Here is a 13,195-nt window from a genome sequence, read left to right as displayed (position 1 = left end):
ACAATTCAGGTCCTATGAAAGTGATGCCTATCTTTCCAGTATGTTTATTAAATATGTGGGATATCCCAATTAACCCGACAAGAATGATTAAAATCAAATCGTTACCCGGTGACAATAATGAACATGTTACATGTTGATATGGAGGGCTGACTAAGCATTAGATTCTGCATGTCCCATTTCCAGAGAAGATAGAGACTTTTCTGTTTAAATTGAAGCCCACGATAAACATGATAAACATGATAAAATGTCCCTTCTGACCTGATCTAACATGTCTAATAACACGCAGTCATTTTGTGGCCAAATGAAAATTGTGTGTTGAAATTGAATTATCGGACAATTTGAATTAAGAGGGGCAGATCAGAGGGAAAAATATGTTCACATGGCGCTGCTTCTAGTGGCTCATTGAACAAATGTTCCTCCCGATGTAGTTAAGCTAATGTAAGTATCATTAATTTTAGGCAACTGTATGTTTAGTTGAACATTAATGAAAGACATCAGTTAAGCAAAATTAGAAAGATCAAAAAGTGGATATTTTTCTGAAATTATTATGTTCAGTGAAAATTCATTTCAAATTGCAAATCTGTTCCTGATTTTTGTTAATGGAAACCACCTGTTGAGTTATTAAATTCTTTATGGCACACATCACACAGACATCTGTTTGCAATCTACAGCAGCATGAAAAGCATTTTCTTTAAATTAAAAACATTCCCAATTCTGTCAGCCTTATTTAATGCTTGTTGCCAACACCCTTAACATAGGATTTCTGAGATGACTAATAAAAGTTCCATTCTCTGTGACTCATCTTTAGCCTAACTTCAGTTGTTGAATTTTAGTTCTGTGCCTACATAGTGCTCACTTCAGCCTCTGTTTGCTAGGCTGGATTGGACTGTGCTAGACAGAGTAAGGAATGGTCTGTTCTTTTTTTGCTGCGGACTGAAAAATCTGTCTTTCTCCACACACTTGGAAGGGGAAAGAAAAGAATACTTGTTTTGTCAAAGGTAAAATGAATGAATTGCAAAAATGATTTTAGTGATTTAAGGTTACCAGTGATCTAAGTGTGATTTTATTTCTTTTGTTTACAATAGAACTGTACAATTACTTTGTATTTAGCACGCAAAGAATATTTCCCAAAGGATATGCTGCCTTTCAAGAAACCTAGTGGACCAGGAGAAAGTCTATAGAGAATAACGTGTTATCCTAAAGTCATAGTACTTTAAAAATCAAGCATCTATGTATAATTGCATTACCTTGTAGCTTTTGTAAAATTGTGTAAGTTGTATTTTTTTTAACACTTAACAATGCATGCATTCACTGTATTTGTTTAATTTTGTTTAACAATTCAATTGTTTAACAATATATCTTTAAAGTGGATGAAGAAAATGTTTTAAGTGTTGATCAAAACTTCTTAAAATATTGTGTTCAGATTTGCCCTTAGTTGAATCTTAATATTTTAGGTTTTTTTCTTAACCAATACACAGAGAAAAGGAACTGAAACAATTTTCCATGACAAATTTTCCCCAGCTGCAAATCTTCCAAAAATGGTTGTTCATGTAGACATGTTGATGTTTGGATTCAGTGAACCCAAATTCTGAAGTGTACACGTCAAGATTTATAATAGGGCTGGTTGTATTGTTAGTTTTGAAATGAAATAATTTCAAGAAGCTACCAGCATCTGTAACATAATGGCATACATTTCCTTTATTTGCATTTTGATCATGTTTATTTTGACTTCAAATGAAGTCTGGGGTACAATTTGAAAGAATAGAATTTTCCTTTGGTATATGGTAAGCAGATGTCTCTAATATTGAGCAGTAGAAGATTAAGAACTTGCATTAATAATACTGAAACTGGCCGTAAGGATAAGGCACATCTGGACTGAGAAGGGACATTTAAAGGGACTGCTTTCTTTGGACCTTGTATGGAAATGGACTTGAACTCCAGATTTTTGGCTTTTTGTTTATTTTCAGAAGTTCTATGCCAATAAAATTTATCATTGTTACAAACAAAATTATGGATTTGGGAAAATTAATGGAGGTTCTTCTGTTTTTCTGGTATTCAGAGGGGGGGGAAAAAAAGGCAGTGTAAGGATATGTTACAGCCTGCTCCTACTGTGCCAGAGGCAAGCTGACCTTGTCTACAGACCATTGACGCAGACATACCGGTTTGGGAATTTCTGAGGAAAGCAGCCTTTCACAGGATGTCAGCTCAGAACTGACCTTCAGATCATTTCTACCGCAGGAATAGCACTGCAATAGAAATTGTCTGAAGGTATATACAGCTAGAGTATTGCGTGCAGTGCTGGAATCCACATTATAGGAAGGATGTGATTGCACTAGAGAGAGTGCAGAGGAGATTTACCAGGATGTTGCCTGGGCTGGAGAGTTTTAGTTATGAGGAGAGATTGGATAGACTGGGGTTATTTTCCCTGGAGCAGAGGAGATTGAGGGGGGGGGACATGATTGAGGTGTATAAAATTATGAGGGGCATAGATAGGTTAGACAGGAAGGAACTTTTCCCCTTGGTGAAGGGATCAATAAGCAGGAGGCATAGATTTAAGGTAAGGGGCAGGAGGTTTAGAGGGTCTGTGAGGAAGAATTTCTTCACCCAGAGGGTGGTGGGAATCTGGAGCTCACTGCCTGAAAGGGTGGTAGAGGCAGAAACCCTCATAACATTTAAGAAGTATTTGGATGTGCACTTGCGATGCCATGGCATACAAGGCTACGGGCCTAGTGCTGGAAAATGGGATTAGAATAGTTAGGTACTTGTTTGACCGGCGCAGACTCGATGGGCCGAAAGGCCTTTTTCTGTGCTGTAGACCTCTATGATTCTGTGTAGTGAGGTACATATATTCAACAGAGTCAAAACACACTATAGGCATCTTGAAGCCATCGTATGTCTGGACAGATCATTGGGGGCCCAACAGTAAAATCCTACCACTGTATCTAAATATTATTGTAATCTGCAAACTTGGACACCTAGAAAAGACTAATAATACAACAGATGGAGAAGGAGGAGACCCAATTACAGCCAAGGACACAGCATGACACTGATGGTGAGCCAGAAAACAACCCTGTTGAAATAATGGGACAGATTTGAATGCCCCATATCTGGCAGGTTGCACCAGTCCCCTGCCCCAACGAACAGTTGGCAATATGATGTCATCATTCCAGATTCCCAAATTACACAAGGCAAATGGGCATGGAAATCGAAATCCCATGCCGCCATTTTGAAATGACTAATTATCAAGCTATTGAGCTTGTTAACAACCCAATCATCTGCAATTTTTTGGGTGTCGGTTGAGAAAAGGTTTGGGAGTGTTCTAAGGCAGGTACAATGAGCTGGTACAAGGGCAGAAGAAAACCTGCCACTGGGTTCATGGCTGAATGTAGCAGCAGATTCTGCTGGTGAAGGTGGCAGCATCTGTATGTGTTTTAAGCTCTTTTGTTTTTGCTTTTTGGAGTATGCCATAAGAAATAAAGATCTCAGCGAGCAGGGGGCCTTTAAATTTGTAGCTGCGACCGACCTCCTGTTAACGACATAACCCCTCTGCTGCATGGCGTCCCAGCCTAGACCCCCGATTGGGTGTGAAGTCCCTTTTGCTCAGCTAATTGACCGCCTTTCCGTTGGATGGCCATTAATTGGTCATCGATGAGCTGAGACAGCGGGGGCAACAGCGAGAGGACCATTCAGTTTCTGTTTCAACTCTCTTCCCCCACCAAAAAACATAAAATCCAGCCCAGTCGTTGCAGGCGGGATACGTTGGAGGAGATCTTCAGAGAAGTACCACATCTGGTCAATGCTCTGTCCACTCCACACGTGCATAATAAAGTGGCCCAAAGTATCTGCAGCCAAATTGGCCACTGCACTATCTCAACTACCACGATATCCAGATCACGCTCCTAGCACTGTTTAAAGTGCTATCAAATTGAATGCCCTGAAAATGACTTAGTGTATGGAGATATATTTCGTTTTGTGGCAATTAACGTGTTTTGTGTCATCTTCATCCTAATCTTCTGTACCTTCACCGTGCTTCCCCATTAGCAGGTATAAGTGAGAACCTCTGGGGGTTGAGGTAGCTTGTGCTGTGTCATATAACTGGTGCCAGCACATCCCATGCTGTTATGGCTGGCTGTTCTACCCACTGGTTGCCCTATATTTCTGTCATATGAGCAGGAGGGGGTTCAGTATAGGTTTGATGTGGTTTTTCCTTGAGAAGCAGCAGCTTCCTATAGGGTTATTCCAGCCATGTCCTCAGTACGTCCACAAATCTGTGTGGGAACAGAGCCCAGGCAGCGAAGCCTTATGCAACAGCTATCTCTGCCATGTTGAAACAGAACAACATCCTCTTCCATTTGAACTCCAAGCCTCTGTAGCAGCAGTCTGCTAGCAGTATACTGTGGCTTTGTGATTGTCCATGTGCTTCTAGGAAAAAACTTATGTTTTATATTGGGGTGATGGTCCCTTTTAAGAATTAGGTTTACCTGAAAGAATTATTGTGACCAAGTTGTCTGGGGAATAAACAATAGAGAGGAAAAAGAAGGGTCAGTCATAGGGGTTATAGATTGTGGGTGTGGCCCTGGTCTCAAGCAAAGTTTTGTTTTTAATTTAGAACAAGCTTGCTGCAAGGAACATCTCTTTCAAAGAGAGTTCAGTTGAAATCCTATGTTCTGGTTAAAAGAGTTTAAACCTCTTGTTAACTGAAAGGCTCCTGACGGTAAGTTGGACTTCTAGGTATAGCCAAGCCAAGAAGAAAGAGGGAGAAAGAGGCAGTTTTAGATACAAGCCTGTAGAGTTAAAGAATATTAGAACCAGGTGGCTATACTTAAGATGCTAGCGACGTTTCTGTTGAACAGGGAGTCTACAGCTGTGGGGCGATTGGACGAGATCTGAAGAGATAACCTTGCCAGAAGTAAGCAGAAAGCCCAAGAAATCTCAGCCTTTATATAAATCTTTGAAACAGGACTCAGACCAAATGGTTAACCTTCCAATTTTTGGAGTTTGCGGGGTGGGGGAGTTGGAGGGAGGGGGGTGTAAGTCAAATGGGCACAGAAGGAAAGTTGAGTTAAGAAGTTTGGTTTAGGTACCTGTGTTCATTGTACTTTTAATATCTTCACCATAACTGACTACTTAAGATAAAGTATAGTTATTAGTATTCATCTTCTTTGATTTTTGTATCGTAAAATTATTTTGTTTTAAACTGTGAACCTTGTGGCTTCATTCTCTTAGTAAATATCTGGTTTTCTGATTTCCAATCAAAAAATATTTAAAATGTTACTGGTCTCTACCAAGGTCATAACAACTGGGACACTGACCTTGGCACCACTACAGATGGTTCTGGTGTTGATGTGCCCATGGCTGTTAAGCTGTCATAATAGGTCATTACTTAGAGTTGGGGAATATGTATAGACATGAAGGACAAGAAGCAAATGGAACGCTACAGGCGATGTGATGGGGATGCTGACCTTATTGTAGATGAGGACCTAGGTCATTCCATTTTGCGATGACTTGCAACTTATGAATGTCTAAAGTAGAACAATGCAAAAAAAATTCAGCCAGAGGGGAGAGGTAGTGGCTGAAGCAGGTGATATTGTGGAGATGAACGTGACCTTAGTGACTGGATGTATAGAAGGAAACTGAGCTCAGGTCAAAGCATCCACATTAATTCCACACTATGTGTTTAGCCCACAAGCAGCCATGGAACCACATGGTATGAGGCATAAGGTGTTTCTGGAGTGAAAAGGATGACCTGAATTTTGGTGAATTTAAATTAGGAGCAATTTTTGTTTATTGAAGCCTTTAATGTCAGATAGGCGGTTGGAAATGATGGCTACATACATCAATGAATAAGATGGAAAAATAAAGCTGGGTGTCTTTGGCATGGATGTAAAAGTTAACCCAGACTTGCAACAACATTGCAAAAGGATAGCATGCAAAATATTGGGCTGAAGATGAAACCTTAGGAGCACATCTGCAGTAACTGAAGGAATGGGATTGTAGCCATTGCACACATGAAATTGAGAGAGTCATGCTGCAGAGGCGAACTGCTGAGGAATTTGTGGTGAATAGAATGGTCAACAGTATTGAAGGCAACAGGAGAGGACATAGAATATAAGGAGGAACTACAAGTCACAATAATGTTGTGGATAACTTTAAACAATATGGTCTCCATAATCTGGAAGGCTTCAGACTGGAAGTGGTGAAGGAGTTGGTAATGGCATTGCATAGAATTACAGAGACTAAACATTTATTTGTTTCAACCAATCCAAATTGTTCATCATTATGTGAACAGTTGTCTTAATCCCCTATGTCCACACTATCCCCACTTTCTTTTTATTCCTTTTTGCTTCAACTGCCTATCTAGCCTATTCTCAAATGTTGACCTGTTTTGTGTTATATTATGAATGCATTCCACAACCTGACAATTCTTATTTGAAAAACATCATTCTCTTACTCCCTGTTCTAAATCTTTGCTCAATGTTACATCCCCATCCTCTAATTCTGAACCCTGAGCCAAAAATATTTGTTTCCATCTATTCTGGCTGATCCCTTCATAATTTTAAACACCTCTGTCAAATTGCTCCACAATTTCCTTTGTTCTAATGAAGATAACCCCAATAAATCTTTCTTCATATTTCATACCTTTTTCATTAACTTTGATTAGAGGAAGAAAAAGTATGTCTTTATAGATCATTGGTTGAATTATTTTATTTAGTTATCTCCTAGAGATATGAATGTATGTTGGGATATGATGTCACTTGCACTGGCAGCAATTTTGTAACTTCCCTAAGTAGCTGATCTTTGTGTGTACATTTGGATAGCAAACATTAGCATAGAGGCCACCAAAGCCAAGTATGATCCTGTCGTCACAAAAACAAAAATTGCTGGAAAAACTCAGCAGGTCTGACAGAGTTAATGTCTCGAGTCTGTATGACCCACGGACTCGAAATGTTTTCTCTGTCTTTCTCTCCACAGATGCTGTCAGACCTGCAGAGTTTTTCCAGCAATTTTTGTTTTTGTTTCGGATTTCCAGCATCCGCAGTATTTTGCTCTTATGATCCTGTTGTCACTGGACTTCTATATGTACAGTTTCCAGCAGGCTTTCCTGGCCAATAGCTCAGAAGAAACGGGGGTATACAGAGGTTCCTAGTGTATCTTAAATAGTCAGGTGACATTGTTCCAGTTCATGTTAATCATTTCAGATTTTGCCAACAGTAGTTAGTCTACTATACAGATCTTTCTACCTAACCAGTCCAAAGATACTATTGTTATCATGAAGATAAGCCTACTCAACATAAACCAGGGGCCAAACCTGGACCCTTCTTAATCTGTATGGCTTGCTACCACAACATATGCTGCATTACAGTTTACACTTTTAATTTCTGATTAGCATCTCTTAAACAACTGAACTTAAAACTATTCTCTATTTTCTAGTAATGGTAATTGTTGCCCCACCTACTGGGACTTGAAAGGCTATAAATAATATTACAATTCTTAAAAATTACTTCTTGTATTCCTATTCTCATTATGTGCTACACACACGAAAACCTGAAATATATCCTTCTCACTGTAACGGTATGCAGGGGTTCCTAGTGTATCTTAAATAGTCAGGTGGCGTTGTTCCAGTTCATGCTAATTGTTTCAGATTTTGCCAACAGTAGTTAGCCTACTATACAGATGTTTCTGCTAGACTTGTACTCTTCTACTCTGGTTTGTTAAAACAGTACGGGATTTGTATATAAATTTAGGCCAATCTGATGTTCATTTGTAAGCTCCAAACTGCCCTGGGCACATAATCAGTTCAACGTTCTGCACAGTGATTTTCCTTTTATCCATCTTTGGCTGCTAGGGGCGGGGTGGGGGTGGGGGTTGCGGGGAGGGGGGGCTGGCGGTTGGCAGTTGGCGGTGGGGAGAAAGATGCTGTGTGTGAGGAAAGCAGGGACAGATCTGGGCAATGGCATCCTTTTTTTTCTCCTTTCTTTGCTGACATTTTTGAGCCAGCAGTAACACAGTTCTCCACAGAGTCGAAGTCAAGCAGCTGAAAGTCCTGCTAATGCTGGTCAAAAAGAAGGGTGGGCACATGAGGCCAGATTATGAAGAACAAGTGTGTTTGGGAGTGAAGGGTGGGGTGGTGAGGTGGGGGAGGTGAAGGGAGAATATATGACTGGAAGATATTGAGGAGATAGGGTTGGATGAAACCTTGGAGGGACTTAAGGACAAGGACGGGTATTTTAAATTTGGTACCTTGGGGATGGTATGCTAGTGTAAGCCATTGAAGAACTAGGAGGCATGTGGTAGAATTTTGGACAATCTGGAGGCTATCAAGGGCAGATGATGAGATGCCAGCTACGGATACAGTAGCATAACAGATATGTTCCTGGACTAATTGCTGGAGGCCTGATCCAAAGCGCAATCTCACCATGGCAGCTGGGAATTTAAATTCAATTAATTAAATAAATCTGGGGAGAAAAAGCTCGTAATAGTAATGGTGACAATGAAATGGCACTCACCTTGCCAGACCACATGAAGTCATTGACCCTTTACTGCCACTGGATCCAGTTCCTAGGCACCACACTTCAGCCACTGACAGCCTCAGTAACTTGCAGCCATGTTTTGGTGAGGCTGGCTGGTCTGATGCTGCTGTCCTCAGGGGAGAGAACTTCACTCCATACCCTGGCTGTTTCTAAGGTCACCTCCAGGGATATCTTCCGTCCTTCCTGCAGCACATCCCTCTGCAAACACTGCCGCCATTGCGAATCCTGTTGGGGCCCCTTAGGGATCCTTCATTGCTGCTTTAGGCCCATCATCTTGTCACCTTCCCTGATTTGAGCTGGGAACCGGAGTTGGGAGGTTCATTGCTCTGAGAAAGAGTAATGGCAAAGTGGACAATTCAGTGTTGAGTTCTGGACAGGAAAACAGTTCAGCATTCCAGCAGGGACTAAGCTGGGAAAATTCTGCCCAAAGGTGGCGTTGGCACCGATCGATCTGCTGCCCTCTGCACTCCTCATGCTTGCGTCTCCTTGCTATGGGAGGTTAGACCGTGTGGTGCCTAATGTGATGTAGGCAGCTTGTGTCCAAGGGGGTGGTGGAGGGGACAGGCCTGGCATCTTTGTGAGAGTGTTTGGCAGCAGCGGGGTGAGGAGGCACTGGAGCCCTGCAATGTCCCACTCTGGTTGGGGTGGGCCATCCGCGAAGAGAATCCAGGTATAATTAGCACTAATCAATGCTCTTCTCTCCTTTTCAGGAGAAGAACGCACATAATGCAGCCAAGTGGGTGAGGACTGGTGGAGGGCCAGCATAGCTGGCGATTCTCAGCCGCTTCAAGTAGGAGGCCCTAGATTTGGAGAGGCGCCATGTGCCCAGGTCCACTGGTGTTGGTGAGGCTGGGGTGCCACGGGCAGGTATGTTTGCCCAGCAGTGAGGTCACCCTTGTTCTCCCAACAGCCATGGCACTGCTGAGAGGTCAGTGATTGATGTTTGCAACATGGCTTCACCATTGCTTATGGAAGGATGAGCGCATAATGATCCAGGGGACAGGGATGCACATTGACATTGGCTCAGTTAACGTGGAGACAATGTCATTGTTCCTCCTTTCAGCATCAGCAGAGCAGGGCCGGGAGGAGGAGACACAGGGGCCCCCTCTCACACCTGAGGGCCCTGAAGTCACGGGCTCACCAGTGTCACACCATCTCTGTCAGGTAGGCACCAACGCAGATACTAGCAACTCGGTGGGAATTAGAACATCGGCTAGTGTCCCGGGGCACAGCGGTGAGGGCAATTCACAGTCGCTGGAGGAGCTGGCAGAGACAGAGTGCCCATGGCACTAGCAGTCTCTTTCTCTTAATTGGCCCACCCATGTAAAATGGCCAATCCCGGGTGGCACCCACTCCCGCTCCGCCCGTCCGACAAGCAGAAAATTCTGCCCATTGGGAAGAATCTTCCCAGCTTCCCTGCTGGAATGCTGAACTGTTTTCCTGTCCAGAACTCAACACTGAATTGCCCACTTTGCCATTACTCTTTCTCAGAGCAATGAACATCCCACCTCCAGCTCCCCCCTCAAATCAGGGAAGGTGACAAGATGATGGGCTTAAAGCAGCAATGAAGGATCTCTACGGGGCCCCAACAGGATTCGCAATGGCGGCAGTGTTTGCAGAGGGATGTGCTGCAGGAAGGATGGAAGATATCCCTGGAGATGACTTTAGAAACAGTCAGGGCATGGAGTGAAGCCCTCTCCCCTGAGGACAGCAGCATCAGACCAGCCAGCCTCACCAAAGCATGGCTGCAAGTTACTGAGGCTGCCGGGGACCAGGCACATGCTCAGTTGGTGCCTGATGATGTGCCTCTCAAGTCGCCCGCGATGCAGTAAATGCAGAAAATGCGGCCGGATGTGCGGGAGCACCTGGTGGAGATACATGAGGCTATGCTTGGCTTGGTGTCTGTAGTGGAGGAGTCTACGTGGACTATCGCCAAGCACTGAGCCTCATGGAGAGAGTGGCTACTCTTGTGGAGAGGCTCCTCCAGGAGACGAATCAGGTCTTCCTGGGGATGCGCTCTGACCAACAAGCCCTCACATTGGCATTGACCTCAGCTGGTCAGTGCCAGTGTGTGAGATGGTTTGGGCATCAACTTTCCCAGTTCGATGCCCATCCATCCACTTGGATCAGGGAGGTTCGAAGCAACCTCACGTTGGCGCAGCAGCTGTCTGTTGTCTCTGCGGGCACCTCTCAGGGCGCTCCAGATGAGGGCAGCAGCTCCTCCGCCCCTCTCCCAGTGACCTTTGCATCAGGTGAGGCTGCGACGACTGGGGAGATGCTAGCTGTGGAACTGGCAGCTCCCTCCCAGGTGGGGCCAGCACAGGCTCCACAGGCCAGAGGACGACCGCCAAGGTCATCGAGGCCAGTATACCCTGGCAGCAGGATAGTGGCATCTTCTGAGGCCCCTTCTGCCTTGGTCTACCTCTTGGTCTTGCACCCCTTGTGCCTGCGCCTCTCCTCCCAAAGGTGGCTCCCCTGGAGGCTGAATGTAGACTCCTGGCTTCCTCCCCCTTCTAGCCCTCCCTTCCTCCTCAGAGGAGGTGCCTCCAGTGGAGAGTTCAGCTCCCATTCCCAGGCTAAGGGAAGGCTTCCTGAAACATGCAGGCCCAAAAAAGATTCCTCACTGCAGAATGCTGGCCTGAAGGTTGTGAATCCAGACCAAGCAGCTGGTATGCGTTTTTGAAGTATTGCAGATCACACAGGCAAGTATCAGTAACTTTAAAAACTTCAATACTTGAGAGAGCACACTTGCGACCCCAGTGAGCCCTCTTATCCCGCCCATGGATGAGGTTTATACATACGTGTCCTACCTGCCTGCCTGTTGCGCCTGTGTGCCAACCCGAAGATTGCATGGGCGCTGAAAAATCAGCGTCGATTGGCATCTCAAAGTCCTTAAGTGGCCCCTTTAATTAATGGTGGGCGCACATCGGAGATCAACATGCGCCCGCCCAACGAAATATCATGATGGCACGTGGTGACGCCGGGACGCTTGCCCGACTTCACCGCGCGTCATTTTATGCGTGAGCATGCGGGGCCCACCTCCGCACACCAAAGGAAAAATTCTAGCCAGTGAGTCTATCACAAGAAGCTTCAAGCAACTCATCTTGATTTATGCACTCCACTGCAAATTAATATTCAATGTTAAGAATTTCTAACTGGAAGCTTGTTGTAGATAGTTTGGACCAAGTTAATAACAAACAGGACAGCAGGCTGTTGTTAATGTGGAGATATTAGGACTGCACTTAGTAATAGTAAAATTGCATTTCATATAATCTATTTAACAATAGAGATTTTAATCCTATTTAAATTTAGCATGGGGACAAGCACTTGAACAATATCATGATCAAAATATTGTTAAACATTTGAATTTTGATTCTGTCCTTTTGAAGTGAGTGAGCCAGTTTTTGGTTTTTATATATATTCCCCAGAGCCTTGGCTGTGCTGACTTTGCCTGCAGCTTTCTTGATAGCTGTCACAGAACTCCCCATCAGGTTCTGAGCTTCGTTCCTTATTTAAACGCTAATGACTCTTTTACAAAGTATTGGATAAAAGGAACTACCATTTTCATACGATGGCCTAGATTAACTACTGAACAGTTGCGAAGTGATTTGGGAATTTGCATTTCTTTCTAAAGTACAAAATAATCCTTGACTTGCAGCTCTTACCTCGCTGTATATTGTGATATAACAACAGATTAATACTTTCATATTTGACTGTATATTAATCATATATTTGAATCCTTATAATGTTTCATAAGGCCTGTGTTCTTGGCGCCTTGCTGTATGTGTATGAAACATGGACGACTTACAGCTGTCAAGAAAAGAAATTCAACAATTTCCATCTTGGCTGTCTGTGGTACATTATGGGTATATTCTGGCAGGACAAAATCATTAACACAACTCCCAAGTTTGTTAGCACTCATCACACAGAGATAACATTGTTGGCTTGGGCATGTCCGCAGGATGGAAGACGGCCACACGCGCAAAGACTTTGTGTATGATGAAGGTAGCCGGATCCAAACGACCCGACGGACGCCCAAAGCTCTGCTTCAAGAATGCTTGCAAGCATGACATGAAGGCTCTAGACATTGATTATTACATCAGGGAGTCACTAGCTGACCAAAGAGGAAAATGGCTGCACCTCCTGTGGGCTGGCGTGCACCACCATGATGACCAGTGGCTGCAGCAACCTGGCAACAGATGCTAACACTGAAAACAACAACCCACAATGACACTTGGTAGCTTCATTGAGACACCTGTGACAGAACCTGCCTCTCAAAGATTGGCCTCTCCAGCCATCAGTAAAGATGTGCCATATGAAGACACCCCATCTGAAATGGTTTTGTTTACTGCGTGTCCATCATCTTTCATAGATGGAAGGTTATTGTGGAAAAAAATTGAATCCTGATGTGTGCAATGTGATCACAATGTTACAAAGCAAAATATGTTATGTTTTTAATATATGTTTTAATATTTAGCATAAAGTGGAGGTGCAATATGATCCAATGTTGGCTAATTTTGCGACTTAAATGATTGGTATATAATGTGCAGTGTGAGCCTGAGTTTCCACTGTGCACTACAGTTGACACCTTGAAGCTGAGAAGTTAACTCTTGCATATTCTTGAGTATTGGGCAAAACATATATCAATTCAACTATTTTCTGAA

At 43.5% G+C, this 13,195-nt stretch overlaps 1 protein-coding gene across 1 annotated transcript in view; it reads left to right on the top strand.

The window, feature by feature from the left end:
- Positions 1–770: 770 nt before the first annotated feature.
- The window catches only part of ecrg4a (ECRG4 augurin precursor a), a 43,894-nt gene continuing 31,469 nt past the window's right edge, over positions 771–13,195 (top strand). Inside the window, exon 1 of the mRNA XM_078545577.1 lies at positions 771–998. The gene's annotated coding sequence lies outside the window, so the exon portion shown is untranslated. The remainder of the gene's footprint in view (positions 999–13,195) is intronic.

Source organism: Cetorhinus maximus, chromosome 7 (assembly GCF_964194155.1).
Source record: "Cetorhinus maximus chromosome 7, sCetMax3.hap1.1, whole genome shotgun sequence".
Lineage (NCBI taxonomy): Eukaryota > Metazoa > Chordata > Chondrichthyes > Lamniformes > Cetorhinidae > Cetorhinus > Cetorhinus maximus.
The sequence above is the reverse complement of the archived record's forward strand: the minus strand, read 5'-3'. Positions and strand labels throughout refer to the sequence as shown.